The sequence below is a fragment of the Rhinopithecus roxellana genome, chromosome 17 (genome assembly GCF_007565055.1).
Source record: "Rhinopithecus roxellana isolate Shanxi Qingling chromosome 17, ASM756505v1, whole genome shotgun sequence".
Lineage (NCBI taxonomy): Eukaryota > Metazoa > Chordata > Mammalia > Primates > Cercopithecidae > Rhinopithecus > Rhinopithecus roxellana.
This window is the reverse complement of record NC_044565.1, coordinates 10,984,403-11,010,542: the sequence shown is the minus strand read 5'-3', so window position 1 is coordinate 11,010,542 and position 26,140 is coordinate 10,984,403. Positions and strand designations below refer to the sequence as shown.

Sequence of the window (26,140 nt, the reverse complement as noted above, 5' to 3'; positions counted from 1 at the left end):
GACATTAGATTCTTATAGGAGAGCAAATCCTATTGTGAACTGTGCACGTGAGGGATCTAGATTGTGTGCTTCTTATATGATAATCTGATTAATCCCTGATGATCAGAGGTGGAACAGTTTCATCCCAAAACCATTCCACCCCCCATCTGTGGAAAAATTGTCTTCCATGAAACCAGCCCATCATGTCAAAAAGTCTGGGGACCACTGTCTTGGAAGACAAGTAGGAATTGGCTAAGCAGAGAAAGAGGAAAAGGGCCACTCAAAAAGGAGACCCAGAGATATGAAAAGCAAGATGTGCCCATGAGAAATGCCCATGATTCCCTACACCAGAGCCTGTCAGGCAGAGGTGTGAGTGAGGGTTAAAGGTAGGCAAGGATTAGATGAAAATGACCATCTCTGCCATGCTAAAACATTTGTATTTCATTCTAAGGCAGTGGAAATGTATGAAAATATTTTAGTCACAAAGTCAAGTAGAGATCTCTAAATTATGGAGTTCAAAGGTTTTTGGACCAGTTTTAATTCATCCAACACTAAAGTTACAGTTCACCTTCCTTCAGTCCTTTTGGGCTGTACTGGCCTTTTCCATGGTTGTGCACACATGGAAGTGGCCACTGTTCTGATACCGTCGATCTCTTTCTGGTCCCATGCGGATGACTTCACTCTTCCTCCCCCTCCTATCTCATCTCCCTCTAATTAGGTAGGAGGGAGGGTTGGTAACTAAGGGTGTGGTTCCTGTCAGATTCTGACACATGTAGATCCTTCCACCATCATGCAGCCACTGACATTGTTCTGGCAGGGGAGGGAAGGCAACCAGCCTTAGCCGTGTGATTCGTGAGCTCTCACTGTGTCCACTCCTGTCTCTTCACTGACCTTTCTATCTCCATCCCTGTACTCATAGCAGTCTTTTCCTCTGAATTCCCTCTTCTTCCCTCTGAATTCCTTCCTCTGTTCTCTTCCAGACAAACCCTACTCATTCCTTAAATCCAAATTCAAGTTCATTACTACTGTATTGATTTTCCTCTTCTTAGAACAACTACATCACTTCTTAGAACAACCACATCACTTGTGTTCTCTACCATGCAATTTACCACTTAATTATATAGCATGTAGAATCGTTCACCATTGCTTTATTTGTGCAATAATTGCGTCTTCTCACCTAAATTGTAAACTACTTGATATCTTTTCCCTCTACATTAAACTGTAAGCACCTTGGCATTAGAACTTGTCTTACTCATTTCTGTGTCCTGGTGTATATCCTGCATTATCAGTACATATTTGTTGAGTGAATCAATGACTTTGATACCCATGGAGGCTACTCTTGGTCAGCCTGGCATCCTCTATATCCCCTTTCTCCGGTAACACCTCCACCTTCCTGGTCACAGAATGGGTCATGACGCAGGTTGAGGCAATCATAGTTCCCTAGGCCACCAGTCAAAGCCCTTCTCATTGGGTTCTCAAAATGAATCTGTGAGAGAGAAGCTCTTTTTCTCTCTCTTTGGCCAATGACAGATCAGGCATGGACTATGTTCTTTTCTGCCTTCTGTGACTGTCACCAGAAAGAACTTGTTATGTCTCTAATGGCATAGAGCTTAGAGTACACTAAGGCTGCCTGATGCCTTTCTTTAGAATGGTTAGTGGCTAGCATTGTATAGAAGAGCTTTTAAATGCAGGAAAACAGCTTTCTACCTGTGTCAGTGCCAATGACTCTTCCAGTAACTTCCCATTTGCTTCTGAATAATGCATCCTCCCATAAATAGCTTGTAATTTCTCTTTGTGGGTTAAGTGTATATGACTCATTGCTCAAAATCTTCCTAGTTTGCCTGTGCTTTCCTCATAATTAATTATTTTATTCCCTTAGTGTTTTAATTCATCTTGGTGTTGTTATCAAGACATTAGCAACAGCAGCTTCTCTCATTCTCAGAAGGATGGGTGCTCCAAAATTAGGTTGCCCAAGTCTAAACTGCAGTTTCTATGACTTTCTAGGTGTGCAACTTTGGACAAGGTATTTAGCCTCACTAAGCCTCAGTTATTCCTACCCCATGTAGTAGTTGTGGGAATTAAATGAGATCATGTAAGTGCTCCATAAAAGTTAGCTATACTTTATTAATGTTTTTGAAAATTTTTGTATATGGATGGTTTGTTATATTTCTGAGATTTGTTTTTAATGGCCAGGTCTCAAGTGAACTCTCAGTTACCTGGAACTAAGACTGTGTCTTATATATCTTTCTATCACTAATGCTTATCACTCCACCTGGCACACAGTAGATTCTCAATAAATATTTCTTCTATTTGATTCCTCTCTCTTTTCTTCTTTATTAGTCTTGCTAGCGGTCTGTCAATTTAAAAAATGATAAAGGGTATATCACCACCGACCCCACAGAAATACAAACAACCATCAGAGAATACTATAAACGCCTTTACGCAAATCAACTAGAAAATCTAGAAGAAATGGATAATTTCCTGGACACTTACACTCTCCCAAGACTAAACCAGGAAGAAGTGGAATCCCTGAATAGACCAATAGCAGGCTATGAAATTGAAGCAACAATTAATAGCCTACCCACCAAAAAAAGTCCAGGACCAGATGGATTCACAGCTGAATTCTACCAGAGGTACAAGGAGGAGCTGGTACCATTCCTTCTGAAACTATTCCAATCAATAGAAAAAGAGGGAATCCTCCCTAACTCGTTTTATGAGGCCAACATCATCCTGATACCAAAGCCTGGCAGAGACACAACAAAAAAAGAGAATTTTAGACCAATACCCCTGATGAACATCGATGCAAAAATTCTCAATAAAATACTGGCAAACCGGATTCAACAGCACATCAAAAAGCTTATCCACCATGATCAAGTGGGCTTCATCCCTGGGATGCAAGGCTGGTTCAACATTCGCAAATCAATAAACGTAATCCAGCATATAAACAGAACCAAAGACAAGAACCACATGATTATCTCAATAGATGCAGAAAAGGCTTTTGACAAAATTCAACAGCACTTCATGCTAAAAACGCTCAATAAATTCGGTATTGATGGAACGTACCTCAAAATAATAAGAGCTATTTATGACAAACCCACAGCTAATATCATTCTGAATGGGCAAAAACTGAAAAAATTCCCTTTGAAAACTGGCACAAGACAGGGATGCCCTCTCTCACCACTCCTATTCAACATAGTCTTGGAAGTTCTGGCTAGGGCAATCAGGCAAGAGAAAGAAATCAAGGGTATCCAGTTAGGAAAAGAAGAAGTCAAATTGTCCCTGTTTGCAGATGACATGATTGTATATTTAGAAAACCCCATTGTCTCAGCCCAAAATCTCCTTAAGCTGATAAGCAACTTCAGCAAAGTCTCAGGATACAAAATTAATGTGCAAAAATCACAAGCATTCTTATACACCAGTAACAGACAAGCAGAGAGCCAAATCAGGAATGAACTTCCATTCACAATTGCTTCAAAGAGAATAAAATACCTAGGAATCCAACTTACAAGGGATGTAAAGAACCTCTTCAAGGAGAACTACAAACCACTGCTCAGTGAAATAAAAGAGGACACAAACAAATGGAAGAACATACCATGCTCATGGATAGGAAGAATCAATATCGTGAAAATGGCCATACTGCCCAAGGTTATTTATAGATTCAATGCCATCCCCATCAAGCTACCAATGAGTTTCTTCACAGAATTGGAAAAAACTGCTTTAAAGTTCATATGGAACCAAAAAAGAGCCCGCATTGCCAAGACAATCCTAAGTCAAAAGGACAAAGCTGGAGGCGTCACGCTACCTGACTTCAAACTATACTACAAGGCTACAGTAACCAAAACAGCATGGTACTGGTACCAAAACAGAGATATAGACCAATGGAACAGAACAGAGTCCTCAGAAATAATACCACACATCTACAGCCATCTGATCTTTGACAAACCTGAGAGAAACAAGAAATGGGGAAAGGATTCCGTATTTAATAAATGGTGCTGGGGAAATTGGCTAGCCATAAGTAGAAAGCTGAAACTGGATCCTTTCCTTACCCCTTATACGAAGATTAATTCAAGATGGATTAGAGACTTAAATGTTAGACCTAATACCATAAAAACCCTAGAAGAAAATCTAGGTAGTACCATTCAGGACATAGGCATGGGCAAGGACTTCATGTCTAAAACACCAAAAGCAATGGCAGCAAAAGCCAAAATTGACAAATGGGATCTAATTAAACTAAAGAGCTTTTGCACAGCAAAAGAAACTACCATCAGAGTGAACAGGCAACCTACAGAATGGGAGAAAATTTTTGCAATCTACTCATCTGACAAAGGGCTAATATCCAGAATCTACAAAGAACTCAAACAAATATACAAGAAAAAAGCAAACAACCCCATCAAAAAGTGGGCAAAGGATATGAACAGACATTTCTCAAAAGAAGACATTCATACAGCCAACAGACACATGAAAAAATGCTCATCATCACTCGCCATCAGAGAAATGCAAATCAAAACCACAATGAGATACCATCTCACACCAGTTAGAATGGCAATCATTAAGAAGTCAGGAAACAACAGTTGTTGGAGAGGATGTGGAGAAATAGGAACACTTTTACACTGTTGGTGGGATTATAAACTAGTTCAACCATTAAGGAAAACAGTATGGCAATTCCTCAAGGATCTAGAACTAGATGTACCATATGACCCAGCCATCCCACTACTGGGTATATACCCAGAGGATTATAAATTAGTCTACTACAAAGACACATGCACACGTATGTTTATTGCGGCACTATTCACAATAGCAAAGACTTGGAATCAACCCAAATGTCCATCTGTGACAGACTGGATTAAGAAAATGTGGCACATATACACCATGGAATACTATGCAGCCATAAAAAAGGATGAGTTTGCGTCCTTTGTAGGGACATGGATGCAGCTGGAAACCATCATTCTTAGCAAACTATCACAAGAAGAGAAAACCAAACACCGCATGTTCTCACTCATAGGTGGGAACTGAACAATGAGATCACTTGGACTAGGGAAGGGGAACATCACACACTGGGGCCTATCATGGGGAGGGGGGAGGAGGGAGGGATTGCACTGGGGAGTTATACATGATATAAATGATGAATTGATGGGTGCTGACGAGTTGATGGGTGCAGCACACCAACAGGGCATAAGTATACATATGTAACAAACCTGCACGTTATGCACATGTACCCTAGAACTTAAAGTATAATTAAAAAAAGAAAAAAAAAATACATGTTGGAAAAAAATATATATATTTCTTGACAAAACACATGAATGATTGAAAAAAAAACAACAAATGATTTGTGAGTGGTTGGGGTCAACCTCTGTGACATCAGCTAAAATAGTTAGGGATATGTCCCAAACAACCATAGCTTCCCTCAATAACTTGTGAATATCATGAATTGATTCAAACACTTCTTAACCCAGTTATAATTCTTTTACTCCAATAGCAATGATCATCCACTAAATACAAATTATCTATACTCCACTTTTCAGAGAGAACTAAGTCAAAAGCAAATGTTGATATTGCTGATTAATTTATAAAATAACTATGAGAATATGTCCTTTGATCAATCTAAATTCTGCCTACTTTAGTATAGTTCTGCACAGTGAGAATTAATTATCACAAAAATTACTTAGAGACCCTGCAAGATCCAGGATCATCAAAAAAGAATGAATTTAGAAATTAAGAAAGTAGACTCACATTTTAGAAAGTTCCTTAACAGGGTCTAATATGGAAAGGTTAACTTTAAATTGCATCCACATTAGGTAAGGTTTTCTGTAAATTTTAACCATATAACCTATTATATATTTTCTTCTAACTGTATAAATGGGACTTCCTTTAATTTGTTCCTGGTCTTTTTCATTTTATTCTTTATTTTAAAATTTTGCTGAAAGATCCTGTCCAGTGCTGTTTGTAGTAGCTTTTGCCTGGCTATTTTAATATTTTTTATTGTGCATTATACAAATGTAAACATTATAGAGGCATAATAGAAACAGTTCAAAATGACCAAAATTCAAGCCTCCAGAGATAACTACCATCAACACTGTATACAGGACACATTCTACCGAATTGCCCTCCTTACACATGCACATATACTGATATACATGTAACATTGTTATTGATATTTTTTACTTTGACAAAAAATGAGACTATACCATACCAACTGCTCTGCTTTTTTTACATTTAGCTATTTATCTAGGATTTTTCCATATCGGCACATAGAGATCCAATACCTTCCTTGTCATAGCTATGAAATATTCCAATGTATGAATTAATCATCATTTATTTAACTATCCTTTTGGGCTTTTACATTTTACTCTAGAACTATGTAATCTTGAACAAGTTAATTTAACTATTTATTCCACAAATTTCTCATTTATAAAATAGAGCATTATAAAATAGCTTATTTTATAAAGCTCATTTGTAAAATAATAGCTACCTTATGGGGTTTTTGTGATGATTAAATACAACTTACATGGAAAGAAAGCACTTATAAGAGTGCCTGGCACAAACAAATAAATGTCATCTACTGATATTAATAGTAGTAGAAGTCCTTCTTATATATGCCTTTTACTGAGAAAATTTCAAGCTCTAATAATTCATATTTTATTAAGAATATGACTATAATTTTTAATTTAAAATTACTCATTTCACCATCTCATTGCACTTTTATTTTTGCACATTGCTGCTCAGTTGTTCACTCATGTTTATGTTACATAGTTATAATTCATGTATATAATTTTTTGTTTTCATGTAACATAATATTATAAAACTTTTTCCATAGTTCTTATAGCCTTTCTTTGCTGTTCATTCTCTATTTTGTTCCTCTTTCCTCTTTTCCTCTTGAAGGAGAACTAGGAACTGTTGGTTCAAGAAATAGAGATAAGAAGAGATATACCTCTCACAGGGAAAGCCAGATGCTTTCTTTGTCCTTAAATGTCCTCTTTACATATAAGCCAACCCTACAACCCTAGAGCAGATCCCTAATGCTGGATCTTGATCATATATTTTAGGATAGAGGAGAACCTGCCAATTCTAGCAACCAAGGTTAACCCCATAGAAGAGCCATGAATCATGGGAATAATGCTGCTAACTTATTTTGTTTTTAAATAAATTCTGAGCCTTGAGGAAAAGATATGTGAACTAAAGCCACAGTCTCTTAATATTCTAACATTTGTTTTTAGATCATAATTACAGCAACATTTTATTGAATACTTACTGTTCAAATACTTTCTCTTCCAAATAGTTTCTACATATTATCTTATTTAATCCTTGTTTATCTAGATGAAAAAACTAAGACATATTTTCTTGTCTATAATAACTTTCCCAGGATTTTTCAGTTGAGACAGAAAAGGATTCACATCCAAGCAGTGTGGCTCCAATGCCCCCATGCTTAACTCTTCTCTATACTGCTTCAGTTGAAAAGAGCAATAGAGATCAACAGTTCAGGGCCAGGTGTGATGGCTCATACTTGTAATCCTAGCACTTTGAGAGGCTGAGGTGGGAGGATAGCTTGAGGTCAGAGGTTTGAGCCTGAGCAATATAACAAAACCCTCTCTCTACAAAAAATGTTTAGGCAGGCTGAGGAGGAAGGATCTCCTGAGCTCAGGAATTTAAAGTTATAGTGAGCTATGATCACATCAGTGCACTCCAGCCCTGGGTGAGAGCAAGACTCCGTCTCTTAAAAAAAAAAAAAAATCCTGTCAGAGTTTTTAGATGAACTTGACAAGCTGATTCGTGTATGTGTGTCTGTGTGTATTATATATTATATATAGAGAGAGAATATATATTCTATATATTAGAAGTAAAGATACATATTAAGGCTAGGGGTTTGCCTTACCAGATGTTTAGATGGTTTATAAAGCTATTCTAATTAAGATAATGTCGTATTTACATAGGAACAGACAAATTGTCCAAACTGGAATAGATTAGAGAAGTCCGGAAACAGCCACATGAAAACTTGATATGTGGCTTGGCTGACGTGGCAGAGCAGTGTGAAAAGGATGGATTTAGCCATTAAGTCATATTGAAACTATCAATATTCCATATAGGAAAAAATATTCCTACCTCACACCATTTATAATAATGTTTTTAGATGGATTAAAGACTTCAATGTGAAAAGTAAAATGTAAAACTTTAAAAAAAAGTATAGGAGAAAATTTTCATGACAGGGATTGGGGAAGAGGAAGAAGCATTTCCTAAATGAGACATGAAGTTTGCTAATCACAAAATAAAAGATTTTTGACGGAGTCTCTGTCACCCAAGCTGGACTGCAGTCGCATGATCTCAGCTCACTGCAACCTCCACCTCCTGGGTTCAAGCAATTCTCCTGCCTCAGCCTCCCAAGTAACTGGGATTACAGGTGTGCATCACCATGCCCAGCTAATTTTTTGTATTTTTAATAGAGACAGGGTTTCACCATGTTGACCAGGTTGATCTCAAACTCCTGACCTCAGGTGATATGCCCGCCTCGGCCTACCAAAGGGCTAGGATTACAGGCATGAGCCACCGCGCCCGGCCCTTATAACAAAAGATTGGTAAGTATAATTACATTAAAATGAAGAATTTCAGTTCATCAAAATATACATGAAAATGGCTGGGTGTGGTGGCTCGTGCCTATAATCCTAGCATTTTGGGAGGCCAAGGCAGGAGGATCACTTGAGCCCAAGAGTTCAAGATCAGCCTCAACAACATAGTGAGACCTCATCTCTACAAAAAATAAACAAAATTAGCCAGGCATGGTGGCATGCACTTGTAGTCCCAGCTACTCAGGAATCTGAGGCAGGAGGATCACTTGAGCCCAGGCGGTCAAGGCTGCAATAAATCAAGATCACACCACTGCACTCCAGCCTGGATGACAGAGCAAGACTCTGTCTCAAAAAAAAAAAAAAAAAAAAGTTAGTTGATATACAGAATAAATATTACAAGGAATGTTTGGTGGAATAGCATGCATTTTTTAAAACAAATGGGCCACAGCCATACATAACAATGTGAATGAATCTTTTCAATATTGAGGAAAAAAACAGATACAGTGTATACTGTATGACACTTATTTATAAAGCTCAAAACTAAAATTATAAAGTGTTATTTAAAGTAACAAAAGTACTTTTATTTATTTATTTGTTTTTTGACGTGGAGTCTCGCTCTATCGCCCAGGCTGGAGTGCAGTGATGCAATCTCAGCTCACCACAACCTCCGCCTCCCAGGCTCTAGCCATTCTCCTGCCTCAGCCTCCCGAGTAGCTGGGATTACAGGCACATGCCACCACGCCTGGCTGATTTTTGTATTTTGAGTAGAGACAGGGTTGCACCATGTTGGCCAGGCTGGTCTTGAACTCCTGACCTCAAGTGATCTGTCCACCTTGGCCTCCCAAAGTGCTGGGATTACAGGTGTGAGCCACTGCATCCAGCCACAAAACTACTTTTAAAAAAAAAGATGATAAAAATAAAAGTCAGTGTGGCAAGATTTCTTCTGGAGAAGATTAGGGAAAAGCATGTAGATATCTCAGGAGTATTAATGATGTTCTACATCTGAAGTTAAATAAAGGATTCATGAGTGTTCGCTTTTGTTGTTGTGCTTCATAGCTTACATTTTTATTGCATGTATTTGCATACAATAAAAATTTTACAATAGTTTTATGAAGAATGACTAGGTAATAAATATGCCAAAACTACAATAGCCACTGAGATCGATAACTTTGGCATCCAGAGGGCATCTGTGCAGGTTGACAGCAGTCTGCACTCACTGGGTATGTAAGTCATTCAGCCAGTTACAAATCAACCTAATGATGCTGTCAGCTAGTCTATATCTCTCAGTCATACACAAGGATATCAGGTTCCCTTTCTAAGTGCTCGCAAACCATCTGTTTAGTATTTCCTCCTAGACTTTGCCAGGGATCAATGTCAAGCTCTTTTGGAAAGGTATTTTCTCCATATGTGTTCTCAGGAAACACCAAATGTTAACAACCCAAACATAGAAGATAAAAATTTATTGCTTCTTAAAGAATGCCAGAAAAAAAAAGGGCTGGAGGCAAGTAGGGAGCCTCTTCTATGCTTCAGTGCAATTGTCAGAACAGATATTGATTTTCTCCCTTTCGGTATCTTCATTGTGTCTGCCTTTGATAACTGCATTAAAGTCATTTCCCTCTGGTGTTAAGACTAAATTAGAACCACTGTTGTATTTATTACCTAAAGATATTTAATACAGAGAGATATTTGTTTATTTCATTAACAGAAGTCATGGTCTCAGAAAAATAGCAAATTGTTCTCTTTAAAACTTGAGTTAAATAATTTTTTGAGTTCAGTAGAAAATATAAAATTATTTAAAAATTGGAATTTAAAAAATGTTTCCTTTCCTTCCTTTATTGGGGATTAATTTACATACCATAAGTTGCATCCATTCAAAGTATACAATTCAGTGAATTTTGACCAATGTATATGCCCACAAATCATCATCACAATCAAGATACAGAACATTTCTCTCATCCTCAAAAAAGATTTTTCTTGCCGCTTTACATTCCATCCATCCCTCCAGCCCCAGGTAAGACCACTTATCTGCTTTTTGTCTGTAGATTAGTCTCTATTTTGTGTAAGTGGAATCCTGAAGTACACACACCTTTTGTATTTATATTTTTTAATTCAGATTTTGTGATTCGTCCATGTTTATATCAGTAGTGAGTTTTCTTTTTATTGCTGAGTAGTGGTATATTGCATGAATGTGTCATATTTTGTTTAAACATTTACATATTAATGGATATTTCTATTGCTTCCAGTTTTTGACTGTTGTGAAGAAAGCTGCTATGAATGTTTGTACACAAATCTTTGTGTGGATATATGTTTTTATTTATCTTGGGTCTTACTGTTTTGTTGTTGTTGTTGTTTTGAGACAGAGTCTCACTCTGTTGCCCAGGCTGGAGTGCAGTGATGTGATCTCGGCTCACTGCAAGCTCCGCCTCCCAGGTTCATACCATTCTCCTGCCTCAGCCTCCTGAGTATCTGGGACTACAGGCGCCCACCACCACGCCCAGCTAATTTTTTGTATTATTAGTAGAGACAGGGTTTCACCATGTTAGCCAGGATGGTCTCGGTCTCTTGACCTCGTGATCCGCCTGCCTTGGCCTCCCAAAGTGCTGGGATTACAGGCGTGAGCCACCGCACCCTGCCGTCTTACTGTTTTTATGGTTTATCTTTTCCCATCCATTTACTTTCAACTCATTTATGTCTTTATACTTAAAGTCTCTCTCTTGTAGACAGCATATAGCTGGGTCTTGCTTTATGTCTATTCTGATCATCTCTGGCTTTTATTTAGAATGTAGAGTCCATTAACATTTACCATACATATTCTTATAGTTGGACTCAGGTCTACCATTTCATTTTCTGTTTGTCCTGTTTTTCATTTTTCTTCCCTGCTTTCCTGCTTTCTTTTAGATTATTTAAATATTTTTCAATTTCATGTTAATTTGTCTATTGTCATTTAGCCATTCATCTTTGCAATTTTTGTGGTTTCCCTATGGATTACATTATATATACCTAACTTTTTACAGTCTACTTAGAGTCAATATAATACCATTTAATATAAAATATAGAAACCTCAGGATTACAATATTCACATAAAATATAAAGACCTTGTGGGAATTAAAATGTATTTTAAAAACTATTTTACAGCCTACTCAGAATTAATATATATAGTACCATTTCATGTAAAATATAGAAAACTTGCTGTTAAGTCCATTTACTGCTCCCATTCACATACACTATCTTTCATGTTAAATTGTCATGTGTATTACATCTACATAAACTCCACAAGAAAGTGTTGAAATCTTTGCTTTAGCCTATAATCCCAGCACCTTGAGAGGCCAAGACAGGCAGATCTCTTGAGCTCAGGAGTTCAAGACCAGCCTGGGCAACATGGTGAAACCCCATCGCTACAAAAATTACAAAAATTAACCTGGCATGGTAGTGTGCACCTGTAATCACAGCTACTCGGGAGGCTGAGACAGGAGGATCACTTGAGCCTGGAAGGTCAAGGTTGCAGTGAGCCATGATCACGCCACTGCACTCCAGCCTGAGTGACAGAGTAAGACCCTGTCTCAAAAAAAAAAAAAAAAAAAAAAAAGTTTTTACCTTTAAGCAAACATGTTTTAAAGAACTTAAAGAACATATTTTAAAGAACTTAAGAGGGCCAGGCATGGTGGCTCATACCTGTAATCCCAGCACTTTGGGAGGCCAAGCAGGGAGGATTGCTTGAGCTCAGGAGTTGAAGACCAGCCTGGGCAACATAGTGAGACTTCATCTACAAAAAATCAAAAAATTAGCCAGGTGTGGTGGTGCACACCTGTAGTCCCAGCTACTTGGAAGGCTGAGGTGGGAGAACTGCTTGATGTTGTTCCACTGTCTTCTGGCCTTTCATGGTTTCTGATCAAAAGTTGCAGTCCCTAACTCATTTTTCTCTGTATGTAAAGGATAATTTTTTCTAGCACTTTCAAGAAATTTCTCTTACGTTTATTATTCAGCAGCTTGACAATGATGTGTTTAGGTGTGAATTTCTTCTAATTCATCCTATTTGGGGTTCCCTGAGCCTTGTGAATCTGAAAATTGATTATCTTTTTTATTCTGAGATAGGGTCTCACTGTGTCACTCAGGCTGGAGTGCAGTAGTGTGATCACAGTTCACTGCAGCCTCTACCTCCTGGGCTCAGGTGATCCTCCCACTTCAGCCCCCCAAGTAGCTGGGACCACAGGCTCGTGCTACCACACCCAGCTAATTTTTGTAATTTTTTTGGTAGAGATGACGTTTCACCATGTTGCCCAGGCTGATCTCAAACTCCCGGGCTCAGGCAATCCTCCCGCCTTGGCCTCTGAAAATGCCAGGATTACAGGCATGAGTCACTGTGCCCAGCCTGTAAATTTATATCTTTAACCCAACTTAGGAAATTTTCTGCCTTTTTTTTGTTTTTGTTTTTTGTCTGCCTCATTCTTTCTCTCTCTCTTTCTAGGACTTCAATTACCCAAATGTTAAATCTTTTTAAATTGTTCTGCACAGCCCAAGACTGTGACTTTTTGCTTGGTTGGTTAGTATTGTCCTATCTTTTCATTTATTATGAACATATTTTCCATTCTTCCTTGAGAAAATTCTAATTATGCTATTTTAAAATACTTGCCTGATAAATCCAACATCTCTGTCATCTTGGGGTTTGCATCTGTTAACTTATATTTTCCTTTGAGACTGAGTCATAGTTTTCTGTCTCAGTATGCCAAAACATTTGGGTTGTATTTTGTGAACATTGCGTTATAAAGACTCTGGATTCTATTATATTGCTCTGAAAAATGTTTATTTTTCAGACAATTAACTCAGTTAAACTCAAACTACAACCTGTTGTGCCTGCAGTGAGCAGGGACTTCAGATCTTAGTCTCAATCTTTAAGCCTAAACTATAAGCTGCTTTCAGTTCACCCCACATGTGTACAGTGCAAGGTCCAATCAGCTATTTACCTAGGCCAAGTTTAAACACATAATTTAGGGCACTCCGGCTCTGGCTCTCTCATTTCATGGATTTCTTCCTCACTCTCTGGAGGTCCTGGTTGCCCCAGACTCCTTACCCTGGCAATGCTAGTGAAAGACAAAGGCTTTCCTTTCCAATTTTTAGCTTCCTCCACACTATTGTGACTGCAGTCACTCTTAGAAAGTACAGAAAATGGGGAACTCATTCCTTGCTGGTTTACTTGGTTACTTCAAGTTTCAACTCCTCTCCAAAGTCTGTCTACTTTTGTTCACTCTGCAGAGCCTTCAGGTAGTTGATTTTTAAATATTGTTCAGGCCAGGCGCAGGGGCTCACACCTGTAATCCCAGCTCTTTGGGAGGCTGAGGCAGGCAGATCACTTGAGGCCAGGAGTTCAGGACCAGCCTGGCAAACATTGTGAAACCCTGTCTCTACTAAAAATACAAAGCTTAGCCAGATGCAGTGGTGCACACCTGTAGTCCCAGCTATTCAGGAGGCTGAAGCATGAGAATCGCTTGAGTCTGGAAGGTGGAAGTTGCAGTAAGTCAAGATTGCACCACTGTACTCCAGCCGGAGTGACAGAATGAGTCTCTGTCTCAAAAAAAAAAAAAATAAATGAAATAAAATAAATATTGTTCAGAGTTTATAGCTGTTTTTTTTACAAGAAAATCAGTTTGTTGGGTACTGGAACCTAACCAGACTGGAATTCCCTTATTTACTCTTCTTCATTTTGGCTCTTTCTTTTTACCTCCTTTTCTGCCTTCTCTTCAGCTCAATAAGCTCAAGTTCTCTATCATATCTCTCACTCTCTCTCTTTAGGAGATTTTTGCTTAAAAGAAGTTCTGATTAAATCTCACCTCTTCTATCCTCATTCCCGATCCCCTAACATGCTTGACACCACTGCTTTACTTGGCAAATGACTTATGTTGCCATTACCCAATCTGGGGACAATCTGGCCACTTCTCTGTCTGAAACCAGCCCCATCATATACCCAGCACTAGAGCATTAGTTAGTACAGTGCAAGAATTGATTGGGACACAACTATATACATATTCAAGGTCCAGAAAGAGGCACAAATATAGATATTAATTTAGCATAGGATAAAGGAAACATCTCAAATCACTAAGGCAGAGATGAACTTGCTCAAAAAGTAATGCAGGGACAACTGGTTAGCCATCTGGAAAAGATTCCAAATGGACCAGGAATCCAAATGTAAATAATAATATTAAAAGTATTAAAAGAAAACATTGGTGAATTTCTTTATAATCTCAGCATAGATAAAGGTCATCTAACTGTGATTCAGAATCCAAGTACAATAAAGAAAAGATTTATTTATTTAACTATATGAAAATAAAAATCTTTGGCATGGCAAAAAGTACCATAAAGAATGTCAAAAGACAACTGAAAAACCAGGAGAAAGTATTTGCAATTTATGCCATGGAAAAAAAAAAAGGCAAATATCACTAATATATAAAGAACACTTTAAAACTGAGGAGTAAAAGACCAAAAACACTAGAGAACAATGGACAAAAGTCATTAACACATAATTCAGAAACAGATTTTTAAATGGTCCTTAAACATGAAAATGTGTTCAACCTCACCCATAATTAGAGAAATGATAATTAATACTATACCAAAATATTATTTCCTACCCATTATTAGATTGGCAAAAGTTAAAAAGTATAACACCAGTAGAAGTGGCATGTGTTGGCCGGGCGCAGTGGCTCAAGCCTGTAATCCCAGCACTTTGGGAGGCCGAGACGGGCGGATCACAAGGTCAGGAGATCGAGACCATCCTGGCTAACACGGTGAAACCCCGTCTCTACTAAAAAGTACAAAAAACTAGCCCGGCGAGGTGGCGGGCGCCTGTAGTCCCAGCTACTTGGGAGGCTGAGGCAGAAGAATGGTGTGAACCCGGCAGGCGGAGCTTGCAGTGAGCTGAGATCCGGCCACTGCACTCCAGCTTGGGCGACAGAGCGAGACTCTGTCTCAAAAAAAAAAAAAAAAAAGTGGCATGTGTTTATTTTTTTTTTTTTTTTGTCATTTTCTTTTTTTTTTTTTTTTTATTATTTTTTTTTTTTATTATACTTTAAGTTCTAGGGTACATGTGCATAACGTGCAGGTTTGTTACATATGTATACTTATGCCATGTTGGTGTGCTGCACCCATCAACTCGTCAGCACCCATCAATTCATCATTTATATCTTGTATAACTCCCCAATGCAAGCCCTCCCTCCTCCCCCCTCCCCCCTCCCCATGATAGGCCCCTGTGCGTGATGCACGTGTTTATTTTTAAACACAAAATTACATATGTGTTTTACTTCTATCCCTAGAAGTCACCAGCCCCACTGCTAGGAATGTAATACCCTGAAGATACACCCGCCGATCTACAAAAATGCATATATATACACAGAGTCTCTTGCACAGCTGTTATACAGTCTATCTACAATTTTTTTAAGAATATGTCTTAGGGCTGGGTGCGGTGACTCATGCCTGTGATCCCAGCACTTTGGGAGGCCGAGGTGGGTGGATCACTTAGGTCAGGAGTTCAAGACCAGCCTGGCCAACATGGTGAAACCCCATCTCTACTAAAAAAAAATAAAAATAAAAACACACACACACACACAAATTAGGCAGGCGTGGTGGCAGGCACCTGTAATCCCAGCTACTCAGGAGGCTGAGGCAGGAAAAGCACTTGAACCTGTGAGATGTAGGTTGCAGTGAGCCGAGGTTTCACCACTGCACTACAGCCTAGAGGACAGAGTGAGACTCCGTCTCAAAAAAAATAAAAGAGTATGTCTTATGACTTTCTTTGATTTGAGTGTCTTCTTTAGCTTTTCCTTACTCTATTTAGCTCCCCCACGTAAGTCCTTTCTTTCATGGCTCCACTTACTTTTATTTTCACCTCAAGGCAGCTCTTTCTTTCAGTTCCCTTAGGTATTAAGGAGTCACAACTGCTTGGTGTGATTCTTGGGTCATGTCAAAAGACGTAATGCCTTCCTAGCTCTGCTTTCTTCTTGATTCAAACTTCTAAATAACCCTTTCCCCTGCTCCCTCCCCCACCACAGTGCCTATGACAACATTTCTTCCCAGCTTTTCAATTTTGCATTGCAATTTACATTAAATGCTTTTTGGTTTATAGAATATATGTATTAGTCTCTGTAGAAAAAGAAGACTTTTAAAATACCTTCTAAGTCTAGTGTTTCTCACATCAAAAAATACTTTAGACTTTGGAATATTTCAATCAATAGTGATCCATCTCTTTTGCATATAAGCTGCATTTTTCCAATAAAATGAAAATAGAGCCATTGAGACCCATAGATAAAATATATTTTCCTGCAACTTAGATACTTGTTGAAGAGAAAATTTTCAGCAAAAGAAATGGCACTGGCTTTTAGTGAATAAAATGTTCATATCTACTACATAGAAAGCTGGGAGGCAGCTTTATACTCTATCATCCCTTATAGTTGCATGGTGCTTTAAAGTCCACAAATTGCTTTCAGGAGTCAAGTGTCATTATTTCATATTCAAGTAAACCCTTAGCCTAGGTATTACTATCATTCCCATTTTACAGATGGAGAAATTGAGCTTAAAGAGATGAAGTGACTGGCCTAAGGTCACAGAGAAAGTAAGCACCAGGCTGGCTAGTTTCTTCTGTTCAAGATAACGTTTACTGAGCCCCTGTTGTATGCTAAACACTGTGCTAGTGCAGTGGGTACAGAGGTAGATAAGGTGCTACAACTGGTGCCAGAGGCAGGTATACCCTGCCTTAACCAGGGCCCTTCTCTCCCGTACCTGCAATATCTTCTCTCTGGGCTGTCCAGGGCAGAGCAAGTCACTCAATTCAAAGTGGGATTGGCAATCCAGGAACACTTACGTGGCTCCAGAGGTGAGGGGTGCAGTGCAGCTTCTCTCACAGGGCAGTCCCCACTTCTGCCCTCTTAGAAACACACAAGCCTAAGAAAAAGAGATTCTAAAAAGGCTACTCTCCCAGCCAAAACACTCTCTAAACTTTTTCTTACCCAATTCATCTGTTTACTAAAGGCTGAAATACTACATTTGAAACTATAGTATTTGAGACCTATCTTAGAGCTAAGGGAGTCTGCTATGGTCTGAATGTTGTATCCCGCCCCCCCTAAAATTAATCTTTGACCTTTAATCACCAATGAGATAGTATTAGGAGGTGAGGCCTTTGAATGCTGGATTAGGTCATGAGGGAGGGCAGAATCCTCCTGAATGGGATTAGTGCTTTTATAAAATGTTCCCTAAGGAGCTTGTTTGCCGCCTCCACCATATGAGGACACAGTGAGAAGGGGCCGTTTATCAACCAAAAACAGGTCCTCCCCAGACATTGAATCTGCCAGCACCTTGATCTTGGACTTCCCAGCCTCCAAAACAGTGAGAAATAGTGGCTTTGGTTAAAAAAAAAAACAAAAAAACAAAAAAAAAACGGGTTTATGGTATTTTGTGATAGCAGCCCAAACAGAACCCACTATTCCCTAGTCAGAAATGATGTAAATCAAGTTTGTCCAACCTGCTTCCCGCAGGCCGTATGCAGCCCAGGATGGGTTTGAATGCAACCCAACACAAATTCGTAAACTTTCTTAAAACATTATAAGATTTGTTTTTTTAGCTCCTCAGCTATCTTCAGTGTTAGTGCATTTTATGTGTGGCCCAAGACAAATCTTCTTCCAGTGTGGCCCAGGGAAGCCAAAAGATTGGACATCCCTAATATAAATCATCCATTGTGAACCATTTGTTCTTTAGTTAACAGTCAATTATTTTTTTCAGCCTGCCTTAGACTATATTAGCTTGATGAGGGCAGGTGAATGGACAACTGCTAACAACAGAATTCCCTGGGTAGCTGACCAGAGCTGGGATAGAGGCATGTCCACTACAAGCTGAAGGATCTCTGCTTGAGCTCTGCTCATCGAACTCCCAGATTCCTCTTCCCTCTTTCCCCACTGCCTGCCAGCACCACACAACAGGAAAGCATAAGCGGTAAGGCTGGGCTGGGACATGTGGCACCTCACACAAGCTGATAGCTTGGGCACACCTTGAAACAAATATTTTTAAAATGCTAATTCAGCAATTGTTTAGAAGCTAAGAGCTGCAAAGAAAAAGAGAAAGAAAAAGGAACTTGCTTTACTTTGCCCCATTCTTGCACACTTCCTGAGCAATACCAAATAATGGAACCCACCCTTCTTCAAAGCAAGTGTAGTGAACCCTGTTGATACGTGAGTGTGCCACTTTGGGGGTCCTGTCCTTCACCCCAGCAGCTTATTAGCTCATCCTCACTTCCTTCTTTATTCTGCTTTAGTCTTCTGGCTAATCCCCCAAAAGAAAAAACTCATTTCCATCTCAAGACCTTTGAACTGGCTCATCTCTCTGTAAGAAACAATCTTCGCACAAATGTTTTTATGACTCACTTCACTTCATTCAAGTTTCTGCCCAACTGTCACCTTCTTAGAGAATACTTCCCTGGCCAGCCAAGCTAAAAATTCACATGCGTGCAAGCATGCACGCACACACACATACACACACACACACACACCCCTTTATTTTTATTCATAGTATCTATCATTGTCTGAAATTGTATTCTATTTTATTTGCTTATTATCTGTTCTCTCACTAGAATGTAAGTCACGAAAGTAGGCAATTTGTCTCTTTTCTTGATGACATCAATAAGCGCCTGGCTCATAAAAGACAGTAAACTAATAAGTGCTTGAATGACAAACTAAATAAATGAATGACTAGGCGAATGAATGAATGAATGACAACAGTTCTCTCTCTGCAAAGAGTTCTGGGATATAAATTTTCTCTATCTCATTACAGTTATGGTGATGTTTTGATCCTCTTACAGACTGGGGCTCCAGGAAGGTAGTCACCGCTAGGTCCATTCCTGCACTCACCTCTCTGCACTGAGTTCGCATGTTGATAACCACTACCACCACCCCTGCCACCTCTTTTCAAGGGGCTTCTCCTTTTTCCTAGGGTCCAAGCATCACTTCCACAAATAGGGTAAATGAGCTTAGAAAGACAAGCTCAACTGCCTCACCATTGTGAGCTGCTAGATTATTCTCATGTTGTGTTGATTTAAAGACAATGGTTGGATGATGCTGCACTGTTGTTCCTGACTAAGCTTTATCTGCTGTGATTATTTACCCTGGTTGTTAACATCCTATAACTATCCTGTATTCAGAGAGTAGACAGCTAATTGTAAATCGACCCAGGCAGGCTAAGATGCTGTGACTCTATAGTCTCTGTAGTGGTTCTTGACCTTTTGGGGGTCATAGAGCTATTTTGAGAATCTGATAAAAGCTAGGTGCTTTCCCCCTTCCCCCACCCCACCAAAATACATCTATGCATGTACAGATGAATTATATATAATTTCAAGGAGTTCTCAGAATGTCTGAAGCCCATCCATGACATCCAAGTACAGGCCTCATGAATGTCATTCAGAAAGGAACAGGTCAGGCCTAGAGGTTAGGGCCCTGTGGCACAGGGGAAGATGTGGAGGACTGGGCAAAAGCACCTTTTCCTGGGCCTCTACTTTTGACATTTTATGTGAAGAGAGAAATACAGACATTGTATATGCATGTATGTGTGTTAAAGTCTCCTATTTTAAACACACTTTAATTTTATAAGCCTATTTTAAGCTGTCTTCTGAGAGGGTCTACTTCAGGTATTACCTAATCTTCAATCATTTGGCTTTCTTAGTTTTTTCCCATTGTGGCCACAGGAGGGCAGAATAAGTCCAAAAACAATGTGAATGCTGGCTACAGCTTGGGCTGCAGTGAACCAGGCCTTCCTCACTGCTTTAACTATCCTAACACGAAGGGCCACCGTTTCACTCCTGTAACCTTTCCATTTCATGACATTGGTGTGACCTGTTCATCTAGTGCATGGATGCCCTGCTCCCCTGCCAGTGAGGGAGCTATTTTTCAACATCTGAGAAGTCTCCTCCCCGATCCCCAGATTTAGCACATTTAGTTGTATTTGTGAGGAACATAATACGTACTAGTTGTTGGTGTTCTATGTATGGTAGTTAGGAGTAGAAAGCAGTGACCAAGGGGGAAAAAAGCATTGAAAAAGGAAAACATATGGCCGGGTACAGTGGCTCACGCCTGTAATCCCAGCACTTTGGGAGGCCAAGACGGGTGGATCACGAGGTCAGGAGATCGAGACCATCCTGGCTAACGCGGTGAAACCCTGTCTCTACTAAAAATACAAAAAAATTAGCCAGGTGTGGTGGCGGGCACCTGTAATCCCAGCTACTCCCAAGGCTGAGGCAGGAGAATGGTGTGAACCTGGGAGGCGGAGCTTGCAGTGAGCCAAGATTGCACCACTGCACTCCAGCCTGGGGGACAGAGCGAGACTCCGTCTCAAAAAAGAAAAAAAAAAAGGAAAACATATTATTATCATATAAGAGTTCATCATTTTGTGGATGAGAGAAAAGGAAGAAAATTATATTTGTTGGACCTACTGGATGCCATTTATAGATAATCATCTTGCTTTTTAGTGCTTTATTAAGAAATAGGTTGTACTATTCCACTTCACCCAAAATCACATAGCTAGCACCTTTTTTTTTTTTTTTTTTTTTTTTTTGAGACGGAGTTTCACTCTTGTTGCCCAGGTTAGAGTGCAATGGCGCGATCTCAGCTTACCACAACCTCCACCTCCCAGGTTCAAGCGATTCTCCTGCCTCAGCCTCCCAAGTAGCTGGGATTACAGGCATGCACCACCACACCCGGCTAATTTTTTGTATTTTTAGTAGAGATGGAGTTTCTCCATGTTGGTCAGGCTGGTCTTGAACTCCCAACCTCAGGTGATCTGGCTGCCTTGGCCTCCCAAAGTGTTGGGATTACAGGCATGAGGCATTGTGCCTGGCTGCTAACAACTTTTAAGCCTCACGTCAAACCCTGATCTTTCCATCAAGCCTTTCATAAACTCAGGAAAAGAGAAGAAAATCCTTAAAAAAAAAAAAAAAAAATCAGCAGTGTGATTAATATTGCCCAAATGAAGCCCACAGATACCCAGGGATGGCAATTAAAGCTAGATAAGGGAGGATATAGTTAAGCATAACTTCTTGGACAAAGAGTTGAGTTCTGGAAGAGGTGCAGGCCATGGGCTGACAGTAATGAAAGCACTAAGGAAGGAAGGAAGTCATGTGGCAAGGAAACTAACTTAGACGAAGCTCAAGAGTTACAGGAAAAAGTAATGAGAGCTGAGGAGGAGGGAGCCACTGTTCAACTCAGGCATTTGCTAAACTTCAGCTCTATGCAAGGCACTGATAGGGAGGATAAAAGTGAAAAGAAACAATTTCTACCTTTTAATTCACATTTAGATGGGAGAGATCAAACGTATTCCCAAATAACAATAGTACCAAGGTAAAATGTAATATGAACTATATTACAAATGTAAACCAAAAGCTGTGGGGCTATAATAATGGAGGGAATACAATAATGGCAGACTTCATGAAGGAGGTGACATTTGAACTTGGTCTTCAAGGATGCCAGTATCTCAACAGGTAGTGATGAGGAGGAAATAGTCTGAGCCATCACAGAGGAAGGAAAGAGTAAGGTACTTGTAGAATCATGAGTAGTACCAAGTGATACAGGATGAGTGAGTGACAACAAGAAGGCAGTATGTGCTCTTGAGCAAAGGAGGGATCTGATGAAACCATGTTTCAGAAAAAGTGACTGGTAGTAGTAATAATAAGTAATGGAAGGAAAGAAATGGAGTTTGCTAGGAGAGTTAAGAAGCTACTGCCATAATCCAAGCACAAGGAAATGAATGCCTAGACCAGTGACAAAGAAAATGGAAAAGAAGTTTAGCCTCTAAAATGTTCTGGTTTACACATTAAGTCTCTAGTTTGGATAATGTAAGTCTGTCCCCAAGAGAGTGTTCAATCCCTTCTGAAACTGCAGAACTGAAAACTCAAACCTGAGACACAGCACCTCTATGGAGATTATATGAGAACTTTTTCAAGAAAGCAGTTCTGCTCCATGGCTCTTCCAAGAACATGTAGGTTAAGGACTTAGAAAGGAATGTCAGAACATTAATGGGTGACAGCAGGGAAGACTGCTGCCTGGCTGGCTGCCAGGAGGACCTAACCACATGACATTTTCCTTCATAGAGAGGCTGTGCTTAAAGCCTGGTTGTTTAGCTCTGCAGGATCAGAAAGTTAATTTTGCCAGCACTCTTTTAAAGACACACACCTTCCTAAGCTCAAGACTAAAGGATAAGCCAGAATGTTTTAGAGGGAGAAGCATAACCATAATCACAAAAAAGAGCAGAGACTTGAAAAACACATCTCTGCCACTGGGACACATCACTGAGTCTGCAGGTCTTCTCTGAGCTGCACTCAGGTGGGTACTGCCAGCATGCATCCCTGTTGTTCCCGTTCTCTGCATTTTTGGCTAACCCTCTCCTCTTCCAATAGATGCATTCATTCTTTAGATATGCCAATATAGGGTGGGCAGGGTGGCTCACACCTGCAATCCTAGCATTTTGGGAGGTTGAAGCAGATGGATTTCTTGAGCTCAGGAGTTTGAGACCACCCTGAGCAACACGGTAAAACCCCATCTCTACAAAAAATACAAAAATTAGCCCGATGTGGTGGCTCGCACCTGTATTCCCAGCTACTTGGGATGCTGAGGCAGGAGAATCACTTGAGCCCAAGAGGTGGAGGTTGCAGAGAGCTGAGATCACACCACTACACTCCAACATGGGTGACAGAGTGAGACCCTATCTCAAAAATATATACACACACACACACACACACACACACACACACACACACACACGCACGCCCATAACATCAATAAATCAATACGGCTACAGTCAAATCTTGCCCTGGACAATAAGCCATTCTCCCTTCTTAGGGTAACTTTTTCATTGGCCTCACCATTCTGGTTGATTTTATAGTTTAACTCTCTGAGGAAACCTTTATTTTCCTTACTTCCAGATTCTTGATGGGAGATGGCTCTGCATTGTTCCCTCACATTGTCTGTGGTAGGAGTGTCTAATCATCCACCCTTTCCCTGGGGGGAAGAAAAGAAACACTTCTTTTCCCCAAAATTCTGTCATTTCAACTCTAAGCAATTTTATCTTCTCTACTTTCTTAGCTCCTTTGCTCAATTCTGGTTTTGTTTTTGTTTTTGGTTTTGTTTTGTTTTTGTTTTTGTTTTGCAACTGAGACAGTGTCTCACTATGTTGCCCAGGTGGGTCTTGAACTTTTGGGCTCAAGCTATCCTCCTGCCTCAGACCTCTAAGTAGCTGGGACTACAGGCGTGAGCCACCATGCCTGGCGTCAATTGCATTGCTTTAGTAGCTGCCACTTTATGCTTTAAGAACTGTTTTGCCTCACTGAGGAGAAGCTGCTCAGTCATTTTCATACTTGTTACTCAAAGCAAAGCACAGGCTTCAGGCCTAGAAAAATTAAATTACTTCTTGTTTTGCCTGTGACAAAATAAAATTCACATTATTTTTTTAAAAGACATTTTTCTTTACTTACAAGGAGTGTTTTTTTGACAATGACTTTATATATATCACGGTAGTACCCTAAAACATAATGAGGCAGATGAGAATTTGGGGAAAAATGGTCAAGATTCATGTTGCTTTATAAACTCCTTAAGGGCACAGAGTGTCAGTTATAGCTGATGGAATAAATGAAATAACTGACTAGTTAACTAATGAATCTTTGTAATTATTCATGGAAGATGGCAGAGTTTTCATCATTCTGGTCATAGAGAAATGCATTTTGTACCCCTTTTCAGCTGCAGGATAAGTTGTTAAATATGACATGAAGTCATTTTTCACCACAGTTCCCCTGTGTTGGAACAAGTATGTTGGACTGAAGCCCCTTTGTTCCCTGTGGAAAGTCTGCCACCTCTGCAAACTTGTCCTCAGGAATGTCGTTCTAGAAATAATCCAGCCTTCTCCCTGGGGTCTGTGAGTCATACACAGAAGCTAATTCATTGGAGCAACTGGCTTTTCTTAGGCCCTTTGTAAAAGTATTTCAGAGATCCCTCCTGACGAAGCAAGGAAAGTAGGGTTCCCCCTCAGCTCCTTTCTAGCTCTTCTGTTATTTGCTCTGTGCTTCTTCCACCACCTCATATTTGGCTTTCACTGATGACCTTTACCTGCAGACCCAGACCCTAGTTCCTTAGCTAGTGTTGCCTGAAGCTGGAAGTACACCAGCAAAGCCTCATTACTCCTCCTACCCAGCTCCATTCATTCAGATTTGGAATTAAATCACACTCCACTAGACCCTCCCCATCCTCTTTACTATTAACCACACGGGTGAGATACAGTATGCCAATGACTGATGCTCCAGGCTTGGTTCTCTACTATAAGGGGATGCCCAAAAATTCATCTTTTTTTCTTTTAGTTTTTTCTTTTTTTTTTTTTTTTTTTTTTTTTTTTTTTTTTTTTTTTTTGAGACGGAGTCTCGCTCTGTCGCCCAGGCTGGAGTGCAGTGGCCGGATCTCAGCTCACTGCAAGCTCCGCCTCCCAGGTTTACGCCATTCTCCTGCCTCAGCCTCCCGAGTAGCTGGGACTACAAGCGCCCGCCACCTCGCCCGGCTAGTTTTTTATATTTTTTTAGTAGAGACGGGGTTTCACCGGGTTAGCCAGGATGGTCTCGATCTCCTGACCTTGTGATCCGCCCGTCTCGGCCTCCCAGAGTGCTGGGATTACAGGCTTGAGCCACCGCGCCCGGCCCTTTTAGTTTTTTCAAATTCATTTTTTATAACAAGCAGTAACAGAACACATTTTCACTGTAAAACAACAACATGAAGCTGAAGTCCCCTTTGTTAAACTAAATATTTAATTTGCATTGCTGTATAATTTTTGGTTGTTTTTATATTCTAGAATATTTTGGGGTTGTTTGTTTGCTTTCACAGTGAATTTCTTTCTCCCTTGTTTTATTTTTTATTTATTTTATTTATTATTTTTTTTTTTTCTTTTGAGACAGAGTCACCCAGGCTGGAGTGCAGTGGCCCGATCTTGGTTCACTGTAGCCTCTGCCTCCCAGGTTCAAGCAATTCTCGTGCCTCAGCCTTCCACATAGCTGGGATTACAGGCGCCCGCCACCACACCTGGCTAATTTTTATATTTTTAGTGGAGACGGGATTTCACCATGTTGGCCAGGCTGGTCTCGAACTCCTGAGTTCAAGTGATCTGCTGCCTCGGCCTCCCAAAGTGCTGGGATTACAGGTGTGAGCCGCCATGACTGACCTAGAATTTTTTTTTAACACAAGAAATGCACGATGCCAATAAAATTAAAACAGTACAGAAGTATGAATAGTAAAAAGGGAAAGTATCTCAGAACCCTGCCCTATTTCTACTTCCTGTCCACTGTTAACAGTTTGATGATAGGCTTCCAGAGCTTTGTAAAATGCATTTACGTATATATATATTTATATGTAGATAGTTTTATTTTTACATAAATGGGATCGTGTTATATCTGTTCTACAACTTCCTTTATTTACTTACTATCTCCTAGTTTTTCATGTCAGTACATTTAGCTTTGTTAACAAACACATAATACTACATAGTTTCAGTGTGTATAATTTAAATATTTCCCTATTGAGGGGATTTGAGTTGCTTCCTGTTTGGGGTTTTGGTTG

At 39.8% G+C, this 26,140-nt stretch overlaps 1 protein-coding gene across 1 annotated transcript in view; it reads left to right on the top strand.

Annotated features, from left to right (window-relative positions):
- The window catches only part of M1AP (meiosis 1 associated protein), a 99,934-nt gene that overhangs the window by 48,234 nt on the left and 25,560 nt on the right, over positions 1–26,140 (top strand). The window lies entirely within an intron of this gene.